We start from the raw sequence: 23,737 nt of genomic DNA on the forward strand, positions 1-23,737 counted from the left end.
GGTTCCACGGACTCGATGTCCGCCGGGTTCCCCGCGATCGTTTCACGGAGAGGTAGAATGGGGAGATGCTTTTGTAAACGAAGCATTTCCCTATTCTGCCTAGAGACAGGACAGATCACTTCTCTCTGTCATCGAAATCAGTGATCGCTGTCATGTGTGTTGTAGCCCCTCCCCCCCACAGTTACAATCACTCCCTAGGACACACTTAATCGCCCCCTAGTGGTTAACCCCTTCACTGCCAGTGTCATTTACACAGTAATCAATGCATTTTTATAGCACTGATCACTGTATAAAAGACAATGGTCCCAAAATTGTGTCAAAAATGTCCGATCTGTCCGCAATAATGTTGTAGTCCCGATAAAAATCGCACATCGCCGCCATTACTAATAAAAAAAAAAAAATGAATAATAAAAATGCCATAAAACTGCCCTATTTTGTAGACGCTATAACTTTTGCGCAAACCAATCAATATACGCTTATTGCGATTTTTTTTTTTTTACCAAAAATATGTAGAAGAACACATATCGGCCTAAACTGAGGAAAAAAATAGTTTTTTTATATATATTTTTGGGGATGTTTATTATAGTAAAAAATAATGCGTTTTTTTTGAAAATTGTCGCTCTTTTTTTGTTTATAGTGCAAAAAATAAAAAACGCAGAGGTGATCAAAAACCACCAAAAGAAAGCTCTATTTGTGGGGAAAAAAGGACGTCAATTTTGTGTGGGTGCAACGTCGCACGACCACGCAATTGTCAGTTAAAGCAACGCAGTGCCGAATTGCAAAAAGTGCTCTGGTCAGGAAGGGGGTAAATCCTTCCGGGGCTGATGTAGTTAAGCAATACCTGTACTTTGAAAAATGCATACAAGGTTGTTCCTGTTCTTGCTTGTTCATATCTGACTTTGGTGCTTTTAAGCAACAAATACGGTCTTTGATTCTGAAAAGATCTCCTCTGTAATGATTCAAAGCCTTACAGGCATTTGATTAAAGTGACAGCCAGGCAGCTGGCATGTTCAGTAGAAGTCGTTTTCCACTTTCTCTCTAGGGATGCTAACCACATAAGAAATACTGTAGACCACTAGAGGGAGCATTTGCAATGCTTCCAATTCTTGTTCCAGGTCACTGACGTGGGTGACATATTTTGAGCGAGCCAGGTGATGAGTATTCCTAGAATTAGGTCAGAAATGGCAGCCCTTTGTATTTATCTCACTATAGGTCTCCTTTAACCTCTACTGAGTTAACTATAGCTTTAAAGTTAGAGAGTGAATTACAATCATTGTGTTGCACTGCTAAGTAGGAAGCAGAGCATGCATATGTAATTAATACACATGGCTGCCCCATGTATGTATATATAGTTACACAGAAAGAAGGTTTTTAAAATGGTGGCTGCTGCTGAGATTGTTTAAATGAAAGTGTATGTCTGGGAAAACAAAAAACATATTTAGTAAATCTCTGCAATACGGACATATTTTTTCTTGTTTTATCTCTTTAAAAATTCTGCAAGTACAGAACACTTCCTGTTCACCTGCCAAAAATTCAGTAAGCTGCTAACTTCCTGTAATGAACTGACAACTCTAAGTTCTCCTCTACTGGACTACAACCCCCCCCTCGATATTATGGAATTGACGAGAGAGCAAGTTATTCCATCGTCCAGCATGGTGACTTCAGGAAAGTCTGACAACACTGCTTGGGATTTCAGTGCAGCAGAAACAGTGTTGTCAGCCTAAACAGGAAGTGTGGTGCTCACTGGATTTCTGGCAGACCAACAGGTATTTTTCTGTACATGAATTGCATGTTTAGAGAGAGACAAAAATAAATTGTACTGCATTTGTGCTTTTTTTTAATTGTCAGTTTCCCTTTAGTACTAGTCCTCCTAAATGTAAGCTCAAGATGGGTCGGGCAGCCTGGTCTGTACATAAAAGGCCGATGAGGTTTAGTTGTAATCACTCCCACTCCTTAGTATTGTATCTTTATTATCTCTGCTGATGGATACAGTGGGGCCTCATTAAAGCGGGGAAACCACGACCATTCCCATTTTTTTTTTTAATCATTCACACATGTACAATCATAAATTGACACGCACTGTTTCGGTTGTTTTAAGCTGCTGCTGTCCGTTTTCGTTTTAAATAAATATTTATAAAACTCGATTGCCCGAAGCCCACAAGCATGGATTTCCGGGATCTGGTGAATGCTGAGCTCCCAGCATTCACCGCTATTTCCCACGCATGCTCAGTGTTTACGGTGAGCAGCGCCGTAAACTTCAGGGTTGCCATCACAACGGGCGGGGGTCGTGGAAATCCCGTGAGAACTCGCGGCAGGCCTCCACAATGACTCCTGGGAATAATGACAGGAGCTCCCAGGAGACATTGCAGGAATAAAGGAAATTGCGTAATACCCGCAGATGACCGGCCCATATCCGCAGAGAACTAAGACAGGAAGCAGAGATTAACATTGAAAAAATACAGGTACAAAACAAAAAAAAAAATATCCGTTTATAACTGAATACAGTCATGGCATGTGATTGAGCAAAACTTGTAAAATAGGGTGGAGCTCCGCTTTAACACTGGCAATGACATACTGTACATGCGTTCAGTTAAGCTTTGACAATAAAACCTGGAAGCTGATTGGTTTCTATGCAGAGCTGCACCAGATTTTGCACTCTCCAGTTTTAGTAAATCCCCCACGATGGATTACTCCATTTTAAATCATGCATTGATACCTGTTTATAAATGTCCCATAATGCATTTATGTCTTTGCTAGTCTGAATGAGGCTCCCGCATGCAGAAATGCTCCCGGCATCTACGCTGTGCAGCCTTTGGCTCATTTACATAGGGCCCTTTTCTCTAAACGCAGCTAAACCGAATGCACCCTAATGCAGGTAATCACACAGCGTCATTTCATGTAAAATCATGTATTTATACTTATTTAGATTTGTCCTATAATTACATGTATGCTTTTGCTAGTGTGAATGAGGCCCCTGGACGTGGAAATTCTCTCTTAAAGCGGAGCTCCACCCAAAATGGGAAGCTCCGCTTGTCTGCAAGAGAAAAAGAGAAGAGAGAAACTTTGGTCGGCGGGACTCTGAATGAGGCCAATCACTATATAGAGTAAGCATGTGGGATATAAAACACAGTATTGCTTTTATGGGTTCCAACAAAAAGGGGGGAGTTTTTTGGGGACTTTAAATGAGAGATGTATACCAAAGGGCAGTCTTGGCAAAGAACATTTATTATACCTTGTGAAATCATGTACAGCATACTGAATGACACAAAAAAGGCATACACAGAATCGCATAAATGCATAAACACTTCGCTTGTCTGCCCCCCTCCACTGCCATATTTGGCACCTTTTGGGGCGAAGTTCTGCCCCCTCTTTTCCCCGCAGCCTTCTGGGACACTTCACAGGCCCCAGAAGACTGCGGCCCATTCAAAAAAACGCAACATGCTTCAAGCATGCACAGTAGGAAACTCGCTGTTAAACCTCAAGGCTTCACTACCGGTTTCCCTTAGTCAAGATGGCGGTGCCAGCACACGATGAAGAATAAGCTCAGGTGAGGACACCGCTGGATCCCCGGACAGGTAAGTGCCCTAATATTTAAAGTCAGCAGCTACAGTATTTGTAGCTGCTGATTTTCCTTTTTTTTTGGGGGGGGGGGGGGGAGCCTGGAGCTCCTCTTTAATTCATGCTGCATGGCCAGTCCAATCTGTGTGTCCAGGGGTAGATTAGGTATTCTGAATGCATCTTTTTAAGCTGTACTCCCAATGTTTCTGTTGTACTTGATTTCTGTTTGCCTTCCATTCTTGTCCATACTTCTGTATCTCTTATTTAAAAAAAAAAAAAAATTATAAAAATCTATTGAAATTGATATTGATTGATTGATATCATGAATGCATCTAATGCATGTAACCACATTTAAACACAAGAACATTTAAAATCAGAAAAACTTGGTCTGGGAAGGATAACATTTGTAAATACTTCTCAGATAACTTCTCCTGCGTTTAAATAAACAAACGCAAGAAAGTAACATGAATGTAGCGTTCCATTTGTACATATCTTTGTGTACAATCCTTGTTTGTCCCCGTTTTGTCCTACTCCCTCCTCTGTTTTTTTTTTTTCTCTCGTTTCCTCTCCCACATCTGACATTTTCCATCCTGGTTCACATATCCTGGAGCCTTCACCTTTCTTCTGATTAAATGCAAACATGGGGCATAGAGGTCCCATGTGGGAGTTTGTGGAGGGTGTGCACTTTTAGTCGCTGATTAACAGGTGCATGTGTTTACTCTCGGTGTTGGGAAGGTGATGGAACGCAATGAAGAGCAATTTTATTACCCTAGACATGAAGCCTGCATAAAAGAACGGAGCGGTCCTGTCATCTGGATGACAGGAGCCCTCTAAGCATTTCAGCTCTTGCACTTGTATACCCCTTAGGACGCACATGGTGCAGAGAGCCGTACACTGTCAAGAAGAAGTGTAGTTCCGTGCCCTGGAGTCACAGGTGTTTGCAGACAGCCGAGACCAGCAGCCTGTTCACATGTAGTCACTGCAGCTGTATGCAAACACCTGTGACTACTAGACGCAGAAATGTGCTCCTTCTTTATGGTATACAGACCCCTGAGCCTGTGGGCATGAGTTCTTATGGATCAGAGCAGTTTCTACATATCTGCCATAGGCCTGATTATTTAACAAAAACTTTATCATCTCTTAAATTGGAAATGGGAATTAAAGCGGAATTCCAGGTATGGTAAATTTTTACATATTTACATTGGTCCAGCTTGGACCAATGTAACGATATATATATATATATATGTAGGAAGGCCAGTATGGTGGCCTGAATTTATGGGAGGAGCCCGGTGGGTATTTAAGCAGCCCGCTCACCTGTGGTGCTTGTCGGTTTCCTGTGCGCGATACGTTACGTCACTAGGCCGACTATCCGAATACCAAACGTCCGTAAATCGTTGTCTCGCGAAGTTCCCGCATTTGCTATTTCGTGCTCGAGAGTGTCAGTGTTTACCGATCCGTATCGTTCGTACCACGCGTCTGGCTTGGCTGTCGCAGGTAGGGTCCCGTCGGACTTTTCGTTTTTCATATCATGTCACTAAACCGTGAGTTCAAATTTCGTTTCACCCGCATCTCACAAACTGCAATGTATATCGCTCGTACTTTCGATATGTTACAAATTCGATAGCACAGCGACGCTGACGTCGCTTCATTTCTAGCATGTCGGTATCAGTAGACAGCCATAGCCAGTCGCAATTTGTAAAAGATCAAATCAAGTTAGTTCGATACCAATCATTTCTCATTTCTGAGACATTTCTAAACTCATTTCGGACATTTCAAATCATTTCTCATTTCTGAAAACATTTCTGAACTCATTTCTGACATTTTCAAATCATTTCTCATTTCAGTCACCTACCGCGCTCCGATTCGAATCCAGTCGCACCAAAGATGCGCCGATTCGTTCCGGTGTGCCCCAGTTATTACGGCCTCATTTCTATACATGCTCCAGAGTTACGTTATTGTCAGTCAATTGTACCTCTGTCATGGTTATCATTTCATTTCCATGTATCACGTCCCGACATGAATTCAGTCGCATGAAAAATGCACCGATTCGTCTCGGCGTGCCCCAGGATTGGCCTCATTTCTATACATGCTCCAGAGTTACGTTTTATCAGTCATTCGTACCTCTGTCATGGTTATCATTTCATTTCCATGTATCACGTCCCGACATGAATTCAGTCGCATGGAAAATGCACCGATTCGTCTCGGCGTGCCCCAGGATTGGCCTCATTTCTATACATGCTCCAGAGTTACGTTTTATCAGTCATTCGTACCTCTGTCATGGTTATCATTTCATTTCCATGTATCACGTTCCGACATGAATTCAGTCGCATGAAATGCACCGATTCATCTCGGCGTGCCCCAGGATTGGCCTCATTTCTATACATGCTCCAGAGTTACGTTTTATCAGTTGTTCGTACCTCTGTCATGGTTATCATTTCATTTCCATGTATCACGTCCCGACATGAATTCAGTCGCATGGAAAATGCACCGATTCGTCTCGGCGTGCCCCAGGATTGGCCTCATTTCTATACATGCTCCAGAGTTACGTTTTATCAGTCATTCGTACCTCTGTCATGGTTATCATTTCATTTCCATGTATCACGTTCCGACATGAATTCAGTCGCATGAAATGCACCGATTCATCTCGGCGTGCCCCAGGATTGGCCTCATTTCTATACATGCTCCAGAGTTACGTTTTATCAGTTGTTCGTACCTCTGTCATGGTTATCATTTCATTTCCATGTATCACGTCCCGACATGAATTCAGTCGCATGGAAAATGCACCGATTCGTCTCGGCGTGCCCCAGGATTGGCCTCATTTCTATACATGCTCCAGAGTTACGTTTTATCAGTCATTCGTACCTCTGTCATGGTTATCATTTCATTTCCACGTATCACGTTCCGACATGAATTCAGTCGCATGAAATGCACCGATTCGTCTCGGCGTGCCCCAGGATTGGCCTCATTTCTATACATGCTCCAGAGTTACGTTTTATCAGTCATTCGTACCTCTGTCATGGTTATCATTTCATTTCCACGTATCACGTTCCGACATGAATTCAGTCGCATGAAATGCACCGATTCGTCTCGGCGTGCCCCAGGATTGGCCTCATTTCTATACATGCTCCAGAGTTACGTTTTATCAGTCATTCGTACCTCTGTCATGGTTATCATTTCATTTCCACGTATCACGTTCCGACATGAATTCAGTCGCATGAAATGCACCGATTCGTCTCGGCGTGCCCCAGGATTGGCCTCATTTCTATACATGCTCCAGAGTTACGTTATCAGTCATTTGTACCTCTGTCATGGTTATCATTTCATTTCCACGTGTCACATTCCGACATGAAATCAGTCGCATGAAAATGCACCGATTCGTCTCGGCGTGCCCAGGATTGGCCACATTTCTAAAACATGCTCCAGAGTCCAGATCATAGCTAATCGCAGACATCGGGGGATTGATCCACATCTCTGTCATGCAATTTCTACCATTTCACTCCCACAACGCATCACCGTTTCGAAACCAGTCGCATCTGAGGTGCACCGATTCGTCACGGCATGCATCACTGGTTCCGATCGCATTTCATACCTATACCAGAGCTCGGTTAGTTGCCAGTCGCTAACACGGCACAACCAATTCGAGCCGCGGTCAAAACAATCATTTCTCTCATTTCATTTAATACTGCACTCCTATTCGAATCCAGATGCATCAAACAAGCACCGATTCGTCCCAGGAGCACCAATATTTTCAGTTGCCCCATTTCAATACATGCTCCAGAGCCCGGTTCACGGTCGAACAAATCGTGACACGACCAGGCCGCACCTCTGTCATGCAGTTCATTCATTTCACAATCAAAGCAAACATTTCGAATCATTTCATTGTCACAAGATTGCAAGCATCATACAAATCATTGCTTCAAGTTACTTAGCAATCCCTTCACGAATTGTCACCTTTTCATTTTCCTCAAAAAAAAAAAAAAAAAAAAAAATCCATACCTATACCAGAGCTCGGTCGGTTGCCAGTCGCAAAACACGGCACAACCAATTCAAGCCTCGGTCAAGGTAAACATTTCTCTCATTTCATTTCATGCTGCGCTCCGATTCGAATCCAGATGCATCAAACAAGCACCGATCCGTCCCGGTGTGCACCAATGTTTCTTCTCTTGCCTCGTTTCAGTGCATGCTCCAGGGCCCGGTTCACGGTCGCATCAGTCACGACACGGCCAGGCCGGACCTTTGTCATGCAGTTCAGTCATTTCAAACATCAAGGCAAACATTTCGAATCATTTCGTTCTCACAAAAAAAAAAAAAAAAAATATACGAGCTCAAAAACAGGATATTCTCATCAGATCAAATCATGTCACAGGCCGGCAGCGAAGACTTCACGGCCCCTCTGTCGGCTTTCACACAGGCCTCATTTCACTACCTCACAGTACGTACGAATGTGGGAATATTCGTTCAGCAGCCATCGACGAACAAACCATAGATCGGCTCTTACAAACAGAACTAGACCGAGAGTACGTTATAGGCCTTTCACTCAGCCCCCTTTCAGCACTTGGAGAGTCAGCCCTATTTGGGGCTCGTCAAGGGCAAATTCACAAATAAATTACGTTTGGGGTACCACCTGTCTGCGCCTCATTCTTCCCTCATCCCCAGTCTCAATTCCCTGATTCCCTCCGAAGAATTCTCCCTAAAATATTCCTCCGTAGACATGCCGATACAAGCAGTCATCAAAGCAGGTACAGGTGCCTGGCTTTCCAAAACCGACATCTCGGATGCCCTTAAGCTCCTGCCTATCCATCCATCCCTTTGGTGCTGGCATGGCATCAAGTGGAAGGAGGCATATTATTTGGCCACAAAACTGACGTTCGGTTCGTAGAGCAGCCCTTGGCTCTTCGACACATTCGCTCAGTCTCTTGCTTGGATACTGTTACACAAGGCTCAGTGACAAGAGTCATCCATTACCTGGACGACTTCCTACTAATGGAACCTCCCAGCAAGCCCCCAGGAGACCTCGACAAACTCAGAGCGATATTCGGAAAACCCAATCTTCCCATCACCAAGCACAAAGTAGAAGGCCAGCACATAACATCACCTTTTTCGGGGGCCAACTTAGACACCTGCGCTATGCAAGCCAGTCTCCCCCTCGACAAACTAACCCGCATTAAGGCGGTCCTTCACAAATTCACCCACACCAAGGGGTGTACCAAGAAGCAGTTGCAATCTCTCCTGGCAATGCTGAATTTCGCCATACGAATTATTCCACAAGGCCGCACCTTCGTGTCACGCCTGCTGAGATTCCTGCCAGAAACACAAGACCCCGGTCAGATCTTAAATCTAGACTCCGCAGCAATAGCGGACCTATCTATGTGGGACGAATTCCGTCCTCCCGGAATGGCATATCCCTAATTATACCCATGGTTTCAGCCCTGTCACCCCAGGTGGTGACAGACGCTGCAGCCACCACAGGTTTCGCTGCAATTTTTGGCCATCATTGGTTTTCAGGACCCTGGCCTCAACAGATACTGTTGATACCCGGCTTATTCAAAACATCTTCCCTCCTCGAACTCTACCCCATGGTGGCAGCTGCACAACTCTGGGGTCACCATTGGACAGGGCAAACCGTGATCTTCACCACCGACAATCAGGCCACGGCAGACATCAACAAAGGCAGGTCCAATTCCCCAGCAGTCATGTCCTTCCTGCGCAGATTGGTACAACTGTTCTTACAGCATCAGTTTAACATACACTGTGCATTTATTCCAGGCAGACACAATTAGCTGCTGACGCACTGTCACGTTCTAACTACACCTCCTTTCCAAACAGGTTCCCGGAGCCGATCCAGTGTCGGCCCCTATCCCTGCCTGGTCACAACTGACCCTGGACTAGTTCAACATTTGCAAGGAGCAACGCAGCTCATCAATCACTCACTCTCTCATAACACACTCAAAGCCTACCAGACAGCTTGAAAGGCGTTCAATAAATTTCTCACATCCTGCCGTAGAGGACCAATAGATGTCAAACAGGTATTGGCCTTCATTTCATACTACCACACTCAGCTGACCTTATCTTACAATACCATTCGGCTATACCTAGCCGGCATACAACATTTCGTGACCCTGGAAGACCCCACAAAATCTTCACTGTTCTCATCACACGCTATACGAGCCATCCTAAGGGGCATCCAGAAACAACAACCAGTGATTAGTACTAAGCGCTTACCCATTACGGGGCCCATCTTCAGGGATATGTCGACTATTCTGGCTACTTCGCCATTCGGTCTCCTGCCCAGCACGGTCCTACAAGCAGCCATATAGTTGGCTTACTACGGGTTCACCTATAACCACCCCACAGACCAAGTATTACGCAGACGGCACTTGCTTCGCCACCAAGACCATTTCATCCTTCACCTCGAGGTTTCTTAAACCCAGGAAACAGGCTCTGGAGTGGACATTTCACCTCTACAGAACCAATAACAGCTGGTGTCCAGTCACCGTACTTAACCGTCTCCTCTCACTCCTGCCTGAACAATCGGACACCAGTCCTCTTCTACCATTCCCAGTTAAACCCTTAAACGCATGTCACTTTGTAAAACACATAAGGATACTTCTCCGCAATCTTCACCTTAAACCCAGTCAGTACTCCGGACACTCCTTCCGCATCGGAGCAGCCTCCGCAGCAACCCGCCAGGGGGTTCCAGACCACATCATCAAAAGACTAGGCAGATGGAAATCAGCCTGCGTCGCCCGGTATATACCCAATCCTCAGGTAGAGATGGCACAGGCATTCTCCAAATTGGCTCAATGAATACCTGAAAACCAATTATATATTATATCCCTACCTGAATGTTTTTGCCCCCTTATTTTGGCATACCGGCCATTAGACCAAGGCACACTTTCAGGTCCATTTCATATGGTAAGTCCACACTTCCAGGTCTATTTCCGATGGTGAGTCTTATCTTTATTATTAAGTGTTATCTATGTCCATATCGGACATAGGGCTCCGACCATAAGTAGGAAGGCCAGTATGGTGGCCTGAATTTATGGGAGGAGCCCGGTGGGTATTTAAGCAGCCCGCTCACCTGTGGTGCTTGTCGGTTTCCTGTGCGCGATACCCACCCTCCCATCCCCATTTCAAGGCATTCATTTCATTTCATTCTTTTCATCTCATTTCTCTCTACAGAATAATCATTTCTTAAAACCAGGGTATGCCCCCTTATTTTGGCATACCGGCCATTAGACCAAGGCACACTTTCAGGTCCATTTCATATGGTAAGTCCACACTTCCAGGTCTATTTCCGATGGTGAGTCTTATCTTTATTATTAAGTGTTATCTATGTCCATATCGGACATAGGGCTCCGACCATAAATATATATATATATATATATATATATATATATATAAAAAAAATACACAGACATATGCACCATACCTGGCCGATGTCCCTGGAAGCTGAAAATCACTGATGTGTTCACTGCTACTCCAGTGATCTCCAGTTGCTTCTAGATCCTGTGCTGAGCATCTGCATGCATTGGGGTTGATCGGGGTGGATAAAAATCAATGATTTAAAAAAAAAAATCAGATTTTTTTTATTCAAATCTATTTTTTTTTATTTTTTTCAAATTTATTTTAATAATATGCTTTTGGAGTAAAAATCTATCTAAAGATGGTTTTCTATTTTAAGATACATTAAAGCGGAGTTCCACCCAAAAATGTAACTTCCGCTTTAAGTGCTGGTAACCCCCTGACATGCCACATTTGGCATGTCATTTTTTTGAGGGGGGGGGGGGACCCTGATTTTAGAGGCATCCAGCTCCCACTTCCTCCCCTGGTGCCATAGTGCCGGAAACAAGATCACCTCCCCACACATCACAGGTCCCAGAAGAATGCCCGTCCATTCACAGCACACCACGCGGCTCGCGTATGCGCAGTGCGCGCCTGGCTGTAAAGCCACAGCCGGGTGCCCACAGTTAGAATTCCGGCGGAGAGGAGGGGGAGAGGAGCGGGGCTTCCTGCATCCGCATCACTGGACTGTGGGACAGGTGAGTGTCTGATTATTAAAAGTCAGCAGCTAAACTTTTTGTAGCTGCTGACTTTTAAATGGGTGGAACTCCGCTTTAATAATTTTGTTTATTCAGCATGAATTGGAGGTTAGTTATGTAGCATGAAGCTGCATATTCTGCAATATTTATTTATCCAAGCTCTGCAAACTGAGATAACATGCACTGCATTGATGCATTCACACAATTTCACAGTATCCATGAGATAAAACAAAGTTCAGGAATATTCCTTTATCCCTTTAGTTTGCAAATCTATGTACACTACAAACTGTATGATTGAATCGGTTCGGATATCGCTGTTTTACTAACATGACAGCCTTTTATTCTAAATAGGAAACCTTCATTTTGTTTGCAAATATTAAAGATTCTAACTACCAGCAAGAATAAGTCCTTACACTTAAAGAGCACCTGTCATTTCAGATCCATCATGGCAGCGCCTGTTAGCGAGCATCCACTCACCTACAGCCGCCACGTCCCTCACCTTGTTGTGTCACTGCTGCATCACCAGCTGTCCCATTAAATGGAATGAGACTGTCGATGAGTCAACAGCGGGTCAGAGGAGGAGGCGCTGCGGGACAGAGATGACAGTTGCTCTTTAAAAACCCACCCTGGGGTTGATTTACTAAAGGCAAATAGGCCGTGAACTTTGCTAAGTGCAGTTGTACTCAGCAAGTGCAGTTGCTCCAGATCTTAGTAAATCAGGTAAAGTTTCACTTTACAAAGAATACCCAATCACATGCAAGTAAAAAACTGAATTTTTGCTTGCATGTGATTGGATGATGGAAGTCAGCAGAGCTTCTGCTCATTTACTAAGCTCTGGAGCAACTGCTCCTGCAGAGTGCAACTGCACGTTCTATTGTGCAAAGAATGCAAAATGCATAGTCTATTTGCCTTTAGTAAATCAACCCCACTGTGAACACAGGAGGTTGGCTTCTCTGCATGGGCACCATTGAGAGAATGCTGTGCATTTTCTTAATGTATGCAAAGCATTCCCTGATTGGATGAGATGGAGATGTGGGGAGGTGACATGACACTCGCCACCTCATGCAATTAGAGAACGATTTGCATTTATTCAGAAAATACATAGCATTCTCTGAATGGTGCCTGTTCTGAGTGGCCAAGCGGCACTGTCTGTGTCTCCTTGATTCACTCTCACAGCCTGTGTTCCATGCATTCCTGCCCTGGGCACATGCTGCCCTAAACATTGGTACTACCTAGTGCACCTTACAGCCCCATCTACTGCAGCAGCTTTCAGTCTCTCATAGAATTTAACAGGCTGCCAGTAGCGGGGCTGAACAGTGCGTCTGTGCCTTCCACCCGCGCCGCACCTAAAGGCTCAGTGTGTTTGAGGCCAATGGTCCTGATCACCAATGTCTCCAGGAACTAAAGTAAAGGTAAATCTGAAATTTGAAGTTGCCATTAGAACAGGAATAGGGTGGAAATCTTCCAAAACCGTCTAAGGCCTTGTTCAACCGGAGGTATCAATGCGTACCTTGTGTGAGGGCCTTGTTTACCCACACAAGGATGCACAAGTGTTTCGTGCATCCCCATGCAGGCAGTCCCATTGATGTCAGTTAGGAAGCAGTGGCTGCACAGATACAGCCGCTGTTCCCAATAAGACATCTGTGTGTGTGTGTCCCTGAACTCACACTGTCTGCGCACCCACATGGATATCCAAATCTGTGCAGCCGCTGGCATTCCAATTGACATCAATGGGACTGGCTGCATGGGGTTGCATGGAACACCTGTGCGTCCCCGTGCTGGTAAACCCAGCGTGAGGTACGCATTAAGATGCCCCATAAAAACAAGGCCTAAGAGGGGATTTCCCTTAAATTGGGACAACATCCTCTCACTTTTCGTTGAGTCTACAAGACACAGATAGCAAAAAAAAAAAAAAAACCTGATAGTTTAAACCTACACCCTACACTATCTAAAATGGAAAAAAGTTTTGGCTTTGGATATATTTTACTCATGATTGCCTGCCAGGTTCCGAGGCCGGGACACTGATAAATCTTCTTTCAGTACATCTTTTGGCCGTGGCGGTGTAGGATTCCCCTATGACCCACAAAAACAAGAAACGGGACTAGAACCTGCTTACAGCTGACCATAGAACAGCTGACTGTGATGTCTGATATCTCTCCCTGTACCTGATCATGCTCTTCTCACTAATCTGGCTTTCATGGGATTTTCTCAGCCACTTGCTTAGTACATGAGCACATGTTGCTGACAGATGTGAATGTCTGCTTCTCAGACGCAGAAGGCAAGCCTGTTTTCAGCTGTGAAGGAACTACATGTCCCAGAATGCTCTGCCCTCCAGCAGCTGGGTGGGGGGGGCACTTGTTAGGACTTCACATTTTTATAAATTAGGTTTCTTAAAGAAGACCTGGATTGGAGAACATTTTCTCCACATTTTCTGAAAAGCTTTGTGTTTTTTTTTTGGGGGGGGGGGGGGTTTAACTGCTGCCCGGTGCTTGACCCCCACTTAGGGTTGCCACCTGTCCAGGATTCACCCGGACAGTTCGGGTTTTAAATCATGTGTCCGGGTTTCAGTCCACCTGGAACCTGGACACATTATTCAGACCAGTCTGTGGCTCCCCAAGTAACTGAGATAGTCATACACAAATCTGTTGCCGTCCAGGAGCTGCGGGGGGCTGTTTGGGGGCAGGTTTGACTGAAGGGTGGGGTGATAATGTCAGCAAGAGCAATTTGGCTACACCCACCGTTTGCCAAGGTGCGCTACATTACTGCTCTCCTTGTGGCACCCAAATGTATCCTGGGTCTTTTATAATCTTATAGTGTTTAGTGCAAAAAAAAAAAATATTCCCTGTCCTGCAAAAGTGTTTGGGTTTCGCTTGAAGAAAAGGTGGCAACCCTACGCCCGCTGCCTCGCAGAAGGTACATATCACACATCCTAGGAGGCAGGGTTTCACTGAGGGGGCATGCATGCCATGAGATCCATGCATGTGCACACATGAGGCTGGTCTCTGCCAGGTATTTGGAAATGAGCAGAGACCCACATCATGTCTGCACACACACACACACAGGGGATACCCGCGTTTGTGTACAAGTTTTCAGATACCCCAAACCATCGGTATGTGTGCACATGCGTGGTAATCCCTTGCACATGTGCAGACATGGTGCAGTTCTCTGCCAAATCCCAAAGACGTGAGTGGCGGGAGGGGTATTTTTCCAGGGTAAAATTCCTCTTTTTTCTCATTTTTTAGGAGTACCGTCTTCTAATGGATTGCCAAAAATATTCTAATCTCCCCTTCGCCAGACTGTTGCAATCATCATCATCATCCCCAGTTCAGTTAGGTACCACTATGACAATCAAACATGGAATCCGAGCCCAGTTACTGACAATGTTATTCATATATCATATATCCTCTGCATTAGGTCAATTTCTCCACTTTCATTTCATGTTCAATAATGCAAAGAGCCCCATTTCAATTATTTAAAATTATTACAAGGTCCAGTTTTATAACTCCATTATGTATGTGTACCCCTCCGGATACAGTGTATATCCATCCAGAACTTTTGTCCTAAGCGTGCCATACATGCATACATTTCTTTAATTTCAGTAGGCCAAACCAAAGAAATCTAACAGATTCCTCAATCCACACTAAAGAGGAATCTTCCTTGCCAGCTGTTGTGTACTGACAGCTAGCGCTTGGCAGCTGTCAGAATACCCAAACACTTGCTGCAGCTGGCTGACTGCAGACACTGTTTGGCTGTCAATTTTCCACCCGACTAGACCTTCAGATCAAAGTTTGTTGAGCTAGGTGCCCCGGCAGGGTCACCCACAGATCAAAATTTGGATGGTTTTGCAGGAAAAAGCAAAGTTCAGTCCATGTATGACCAGCTTTACAGGAAAAGTTCACCTTTGGAAAACGTTGCACATGTTCCACCCGTTTTTCCCCGCACACGATGTCACAATTTAAAAACAACATGGCCGCCCACACGACTGCATCATTCGTTCACAGTTTCTTGTGAATGAATAGACTACAAGTACCATCAGCCATTGTGGCTGACAGCTTGTAGTTCTCAATGAACGATGAGGGCTCTAGTGAGCGCTCTCGTCGTTCATTGATCTTCCTGCTCTCAAGTAACTGCCTACCCATACGAGGTACGAGCAGAAAGGTATCCCAAGAATCTGCAGTAGCCTGACATTGCACCCCCAATCTGCTGATTGGGGGTGCAATGCTCTGCAGGATTCTTAAATAAAAAATAATACATGCACATTTATAATTTTTTTTCAAAAGGTGAACATATCCTTTCGTTTTGGATAGAGTGGGAAAGGGTTAGGACCCATGTCAGGTTTGTAATGCTATCCAGGGCTCCATTAGAGCGATCTATCCTCTTATTGTTGACAATGTCTTACCAGACAGGAAATTAGGGAAACTCTTCCAACAGAAACATAGACAGAAATACAAATGATTTTCTTTAGTAGAGTGGGAGAAGGCTAGTTACCCTGTCAGACTTTTATTTCTGTCTCTGTTGTTGTTACAAATTTTTTCTTCACTTCCTATTTGATGACTCTGTTGTCAGCAGCACAGCAAGTAAGCGGAAATCTTTCTAAGCAGAGTCCTGGATAGCAGTAAAAACCCAACAGGGGTTCTAATCCACCCCTACTGTCAAAACATGACAAATATTTTAAGATTTCCTGCTCTAAATGGTCCACTGTGATTAGCAATAGTCAGACATTCGGTGGCATGGTCTCTTTGTGTGTTATATGACATGTAACCCAACGTCGGCCCAGGAGACATCCCCATGGGGACATGGCAAGCCTTTCAAGAGAGTGTACAAAAGGCCTAGAGCCCTAACCCCCCTGTTCTCTATATAACAGGCTTGCCTGCCAGGTTATGCAGCTGAGACAGCGATAAATCTCTTCATTACATCCTTGGGCCAGAAAAGCACAAGATTCCCCGGTGACTCACAAAGACATGGATTGGAACCTGCTTACAACTTACTATGAAACAGCTGAATGTATTGTCTGATAACTCTCCATGTACCTGATCCGGCTCTTTTCCCCCAGCTGGGCTTAATAGTCAGCCGACCGTTCAGTTCATGAATACATTTTGTTGACAGATGTGAATGTCTTCCATTCACCAAAATCCCTTGTACTCCTGCAGGTAGATCATTGACATGAATGTTTTATATGTATGCTTCCAGTGCTTTAGAAAATCAGATATTAGCTTTAATCTAAGGGGCTGTGGAAGGACGAATGCACAATTTGCACTGAGGTTTTAGCTGACCAAAAATGTTATGCCACATACACACGAGCGGTTTTGCCGTCGGATTAAACTCTGAAGGTTTCTCCGACGGAATTCCGACGGAGTTCTGCTCAAGCTGTCTTGCATACACACGGTCCCACCAAAGTCTGACCTTCAAGAACACGGTGACATACAACACGTACGACGGCACTAGAACAAGGAAGTTCAATAGCCAGTGAGCCACCCTTTGGGCTCCTTCTGCTAATCTCGTTGGAACAGCATACAGACGAGCGGTTTTTCTGATAGTAATTTGTTCCGTCGGAAAAATATAGAACATGTTCTCTATCTAAGTCCGTCTGAATTTTCGACGGAAAAAGTCTGATGGGGCATACACACGGTCGGAATATACGATGAAAAGCTCCCATCGGACTTTTTCTGACAGAAATTCCGACAGAAAGAGAATCTTGCAGTGCTAAGTTTTCTACACAGCGTGTGCGTTTCTTTTCTTGTGAAGTACACTGATAGAGAGGACCTCAGAATGAACTTGGGTTATGCAGCAGGACAATGACCTGAAACACAACAGCAAGTCTACCTCCAAATGGTTCAAACAAAGCTAAATTTAGGTTTTGGAGTGGCCTAGTCAAAGCCCAGATTTAAATCCAATTGAGATGCTGTATCATGACCTTACACAGGCCGTTCAATGCTGCAAAATCCTCCAATGTGCGGCTGAATTAAAACAATTCTGCAAGGAAGAGTGGGCCAAAATTGCTTTACAGCAATGTGAAAGACTCATTGCCAGTTGTCGCAAAACGCTTGATTGCAGTTGTTGCCGCCAAGGGTGGCACAACCAGTTATTAGATTTAGGGGGCAATTACTTTTTTACATAAAGCCAGGCAGGTTTGGACAGCTTTTTTGCCTTAATAAATTAAACCATCCCCGTCAAGGGGACAAATACTTTTTCACACAACTGTATGTATGTGTGTGTGTATATATATATATATATATATATATATATATATATATATATATATATATATAAAATGAGGTAGATGGAGGAAACTCTGCGCTGAGTTATTGTATTCTGACAGCCGGGACTCCTCCAATTGGTTGCTGATGCTGATTAAATAAAATTCAGTAGGGACCAGACACATTTTGATCCATCTGTGGCCACCCTTAGAAAACTGGGGGGAAGAACTCACGCTTCGATTTATTCAGAGAAGTGTGTAAATTGCAGCTTGAACTATTGAGCTCTGTAAATAACATTCTTTACCTGCTCAGAAGACCCTATAACAATGTGAAAAGTAGCTGAGGGTTCTACCTGTTGGGTGAAGAGAAGAAAATGAAATATTATTATGCAATATTTCATGTTTACCTGGCTAAAATAATGTGTGGTTTCATATTTTATTTTATATCCTTGGCCATACTAAATGAAAAAAAAAATATGTACAAAACCACTATAGTGTTCCTTAAAGTATCAGCAAAGCCGACTTCAAAGAAAATAGTTTGTTTTTGGAAACTACTTCAAGGTCTTTCTTATAGTTTTCCATATGGACATCCTTATTTCAGTGACAAACCATAGTTCTGGTTGCACAATCTACACAACTGAATCTGATTTGTTCCGAGACATCTGGTGTCAATGCAACACTTACAAGTGATGCTCCAGGAAGGAGCGTTTGCCGGGAAGCAAGCCGTGCCTGACTGGTGATAAAAGGGAGCCCTGCAGCTTAAAACAAGAAATATAGCTCTGCCGTTGCCAACCTGCTAGTGATCTGTCAAGCTGATGGTTTCAATACTTTCTTAGTAACTGAATTGGAACACATGTGTAGGTTCAGAACAACGTAGAATAGTCAGAAGATCTTGTCTGTACACTTGTTCTGGGTAATGCAGCCAGAGGGTAAGCATGACAGCCAGGCAGCTAGCATTTTCAGTTTTGTACATACCAGATATTCTCAGAAACAGCAACACCCAAACAACTCATTCTCAGATTCTCAACACCACCCTGGCCCTGACCCTCACACACACCCGTCCCTATTTACTCTCAGACACATCAGCTCCCAGATACCCCCAGAAGACACACCAGGCACCTCAGTACCCCCAGACACATCATTCCTCTGATACTCCCAGACACAGCAGTCCCCCACACCAACTTGTCAATACCCCCAGATGCAGCAGTCCGTTAATACGCCCAGAAACAACAGTCTCCAATATTCCCAGATGCAGCAGCCCCTCAATACCCCTTTACACTGTAGCTAACAATATCCCCCGACACAGCAGCCCCCTGATAACTCCTGACACGACAGCTCCCAATATCCCAGATGCAGCAGCCCCCAATACCCTCAGACACATCCGTCCTTTGATAAACCCAGTCACATAAGTCCCCCCTATACCCTCAAAGCACTCCTCAGATAACCCCAGACACAGCAGCCCCCTCACCCCAATACCCCCAGGTACAGCAGCCCCCTCATAACAGTTGCTAATGACAACCTACAAACGTAATGTTCCAGCGGTCACTGTATAAAATCACCTTATTATTATACACATAGAATACATTTACCAATTATAGAGGCCTATTAATTGTGACCTAAATTCAGGTTCAATGAGCATATACTGCATTGAGGGACACTTATTTAAGCATATTCTTGGGTTAGGTCTGTGATGTAGGAATTCAAGCAAGTTCCCAGCTATACCAAGGTGTGTTGGGTAAGATCCTTATTTTCATCTTATTGCATGGTGGGCCATCCACCAATTCACTAAAGCTCCCTGCACCAACTGTGAGCGAGCCTGTGTGGAGTGTGATGGATAGAATACAAATTCCCAGATAGCCTCAGACACGCCAGTTCCTGACACCCCCAGATACACCAGCCCCCCAATACTCTCAGATACCCCATCCCCCCGATACCCTCATACACCCCATCACCCTCATACACACCATACCCCTGATATCATTACCCTCATACACCCCATCCCCCTGATATCATTATCCTCATACGCCCCATCCCCCAGACACCCTATTCTCCTGATGCCTACATACCCTGAAACCCCATCCCCCTGATACCCTCATATACATCATCCCTCTGATACACCCCATCCCCCTGATACCCCCAGACACCCCATTTCCCGATACCCTCATACACCCCATCCCCCTGATACCCTGATATACACCATCCTCCTGATACCCTCATACACACCGCTTCCCTGACACCCTGATATACACCATCTCCCTGATACCCTTATACATCCCACCCCCCTGATACCCTCATATACACCATCCCCCTGATACCATCATACACGCTGCCCCCGTGACACCGTTATATACACCATTTCCCAGACACACCATCCCCCTGATACCCTCATATACACCGCCCCCCTGATACCCTCATACATCCCACCCCCCTGATACCCTCATATACACCATCCCCCTGATACCATCATACACACTGCCCACCTGACACCCCCATATACACCATTTCCCAGACACACCATCCCCCTGATACCCTCATATACACTGCCCCCCTGATACGCTTATACATCCCACCCCCCTGATACCCTCATATACACCATCCCCCTGATACCATCATACACACTGCCCCCCTGACACCCCCATATACACCATTTCCCATACACACCATCCCCCTGATACCCTCATATACACCACCCCTCCTAAAACCCCCATATACACCATTTCCCAGACACAACATCCCCCTGATACCCTCATATATGCCGCCCCTCCTGATACCCTCATATACACCATCCTCCTTAAACACTGGTCCTCTGATACCCACAGACACAAGCCCCTTGATAGCCTATGAACAGGTACAGCAGGCCCCAGATATTCTCATACTCACCATCCACCTGATACCCCCAGACACACCACGATACCTCAAGAAATACCAGCCCCCTAATATCCTCTGACACAACAGGCCCCTGATGCTCTCATACACAGTGAAATCTGATTATTTGTTTTGGGTTACTTTACATTATTGGTAGTAAAATTACTGGATAGTAAAATAACTTTGTAAATAGTATTTGTTACCTACTTTGTGTCATTCTGCTTGTGGAGTTCCTGCCATGCCCAGTCTCCAGTGCTCAGATTTAGCCTGTTGCTATGTGGTAACCATAGAAACAAAGAGATGCTGTGTGCACGCTCCGATGTTAAAGTGCCTTTAATCCCCCATAGCAGATCGTTTTCTGAATTTTTACAGCTATGCAAGAAAAAAGTCAGTGACACTTCAGTGACAAGGTGCACTGCCCTACCTGGATTGCCGCAGTGGTGTTGTCACCCACAGCAAAATGACAGCCATGTGTCACCGTGTCCTCTAATACTGCTCCGCCATACTGCCCTCTGTTTGACTGACAACGACTCTGCTTGTGCTGACAGTCTACATCTCCACCAGTCAGGGCTTTCCTTATGATGCCAGGGGAAAGGGATGTTCTGCTGTTGTCGCTTTCTGCCCCCAGCCCTTGCCAGCCTTGTAGAAGAGACGGAGACGATGGTCACGTGGCTATTAGAGGTATTTTAAATCAGAAGTAAACCAGTTTAACTGTTTCCCAAAACCGTTACATTCAAGGCATGCTGTGAATGAGAACTGTCACCGTTGCTTGTGCTCTCAACTGAACTGTCAAGCTATCAAATGGCTGATGTCATAACTGATCACATGTGTACAACCATGGCAACCGCGGATCAGACAGAGGCTAAAATGGCAGCTTCCTTGACTGAAAAGGAGAGGGGGGTTTAGTTCCACTTAAATTTTTTTTGACATTTGCTTGTCAGCATGTAAAACTGTTCACTTCACTACATGAATGTTTATGTTTGGGGTTTATATCTGCTTCATTTAAGGATTGCTCCCCGTAACAACGAGTTAAAGTATAATTAAAGGTTGAATTTGGATGGAGTGGAGAGGGATTAGAACCCCTGTCAGGTTCTTATTGCTGTCTCTGTAGGGAGATTCACCGCTCCCTGTTGGTCCTGTTTACCATTATCATTGAAAGTAAAAGAAAATCCCAAGTTTTGAGTTGTCCCCAGAAAAGTAATAGAGGGGAAATCTTCCAATGGGGACACTAGGTCTGCTGACCTGGGGGGCCCCCAAGGGATTTCCTCTCACTTCCTGTTATGGCTATGGAACAGGAAGTGAAGGGAAATCTCCCTAATGGGACACAGATGGAAAAAGAAAAACCGACAGGGGTTATAAACTTCCCTTACTCTATCCAAAATGAGAAAAAAAGTTTTGCCTACTTGGAATTTAAAGTGAAGCTGTCACAAACCTATAGATTTTAAAGTGGCGCTATAGCTGGATGTACATTATGAGATTTTTTTTTTCATTCAGGGCTAAATGCAAAAAATGCTTTCTCCAACCACACTATAGAATGCGGATGGATGAATCCCCCGTTCTGCGCTACTGTATTGATCTGCTTGGACGTGGCCGCTGTTCTGCTGCCAATTTTCACCCAGTTTCTTCAGTTTTTTTTAATTAGAGGATGACAAGTGGTATTTTGGCCGATAGGCTCATTTCTGGTGCCTCATCAAGAACCGGATGAAATTCAAACTCTGTATAGCCAGCTTTAGGGTCTTTTTAGAGATAGGTGATTTTGACATTCCCTGGTGGAGAATCAGTCACTGTCATTTTAAACACCATTTTAAACAACCGCTCCCCCCCCCCAAAGGCAGCGGCTGGAGGTGTGCACATGTCACAGCCACAATGCTTTTTTCTTCAAGGTGTGCAAAGTGTCATTGGTTGCTAAGATGCTGGCAGCCGAGCTGCACATCGCCATTGCTCGGTAGAATGCTGGCAGCCGAGCTGCACAGCGCCATTGCTTGGTAGAATGCTGGCAGCCGAGCTGCACAGCGCCATTGCTCGGTAGAATGCTGGCAGCCGAGCTGCACAGCGCCATTGCTTGGTAGAATGCTGGCAGCCGAGCTGCACAGCGCCATTGCTTGGTAGAATGCTGGCAGCTGAGCTGCACAGCGCCATTGCTTGGTAGAATGCTGGCAGCCAGGCCACAATGTGTCATTGGTTGTTATGGTGCAGGCAGTCGTCGCACCATAACAACCACTCACTGAAGCTGTGTACCCTGGGGGCTGAACATGCACTGAGAACAGAGTGTCCGTTCTCAGTGCCCCCCCCCACTGTGCCTCCATGAGTGTCGCCTAAGACGGCCGCCACAATTCCCCTGCTGGGTAGGGTTGCCACTTTTTCTTCAAGCCAAATCCGAACACTTTAGTGGCGCACAGTAAATTTTTTGTTTTGTTTTAGTATACACTATAGGATTGTAACAGACCTGGGACATCTTTGGGCACTCCAAAGAGAATAGTAATGTGGCACACATAGTGCCCCCTCACCCTCCTGTCAAGCCCTGTTCCAAGCTACATTCCTGCCTGAATAACGTGTCCGGGTTTTAGATGGACTGAAACCTGGACACATAATTCAATACCCGGACTGTCCGGGTGAATCCCGGACAGGTGGCAACCCTACTGCTGGGCGGCACAGCCTTGCCTATAAAGATTAATGAAATAAACTAGATAATGAATACTATTTGTGACATTTATTATTTCACTGTCCTATTTGCAGCATTTTACTTGTTACAAAGGTGGAGATACAGTATATTATGTTGCTGTTCTGCACTAGCTGTGTATCCTTACTGCGGTGGTAATAAATATGTCTGGTGTCTCCTCAACCGAGTTTACAAGCCAAAATTTATTTTTTTACAGGCAGCTGCCTAAAAATGACTGTATACCTCTTTTTTTTCTTTTATTGACAGATTTCCATAGCAACACAAAAACAGCATGGCCTTATTTTTGTTAGGTGTTTTTTATTAGCAGCATATAATACAGTAATGAGTCCTTATTATATATTATCACAAGTCTATGTTTTGTGTAGGAAACAGTGCAGGTTTATATCTTATACAAAG

At 44.8% G+C, this 23,737-nt stretch overlaps 1 protein-coding gene and 1 long non-coding RNA gene across 3 annotated transcripts in view; one reads left to right on the forward strand and one right to left on the reverse strand.

The window, feature by feature from the left end:
* Nucleotides 1-20,996, reverse strand: part of LOC141111996 (uncharacterized) — a 286,628-nt gene extending 265,632 nt beyond the window's left edge. The window contains exon 1 of the long non-coding RNA XR_012236492.1: nucleotides 20,869-20,996. This is a non-coding gene — a long non-coding RNA (uncharacterized lncRNA). The remainder of the gene's footprint in view (nucleotides 1-20,868) is intronic.
* The window catches only part of CREB3L1 (cAMP responsive element binding protein 3 like 1), a 147,796-nt gene that overhangs the window by 34,689 nt on the left and 89,370 nt on the right, over nucleotides 1-23,737 (forward strand). The window lies entirely within an intron of this gene.

This window comes from Aquarana catesbeiana, linkage group LG11 (genome assembly GCF_042186555.1).
Source record: "Aquarana catesbeiana isolate 2022-GZ linkage group LG11, ASM4218655v1, whole genome shotgun sequence".
Taxonomy (NCBI): domain Eukaryota; kingdom Metazoa; phylum Chordata; class Amphibia; order Anura; family Ranidae; genus Aquarana; species Aquarana catesbeiana.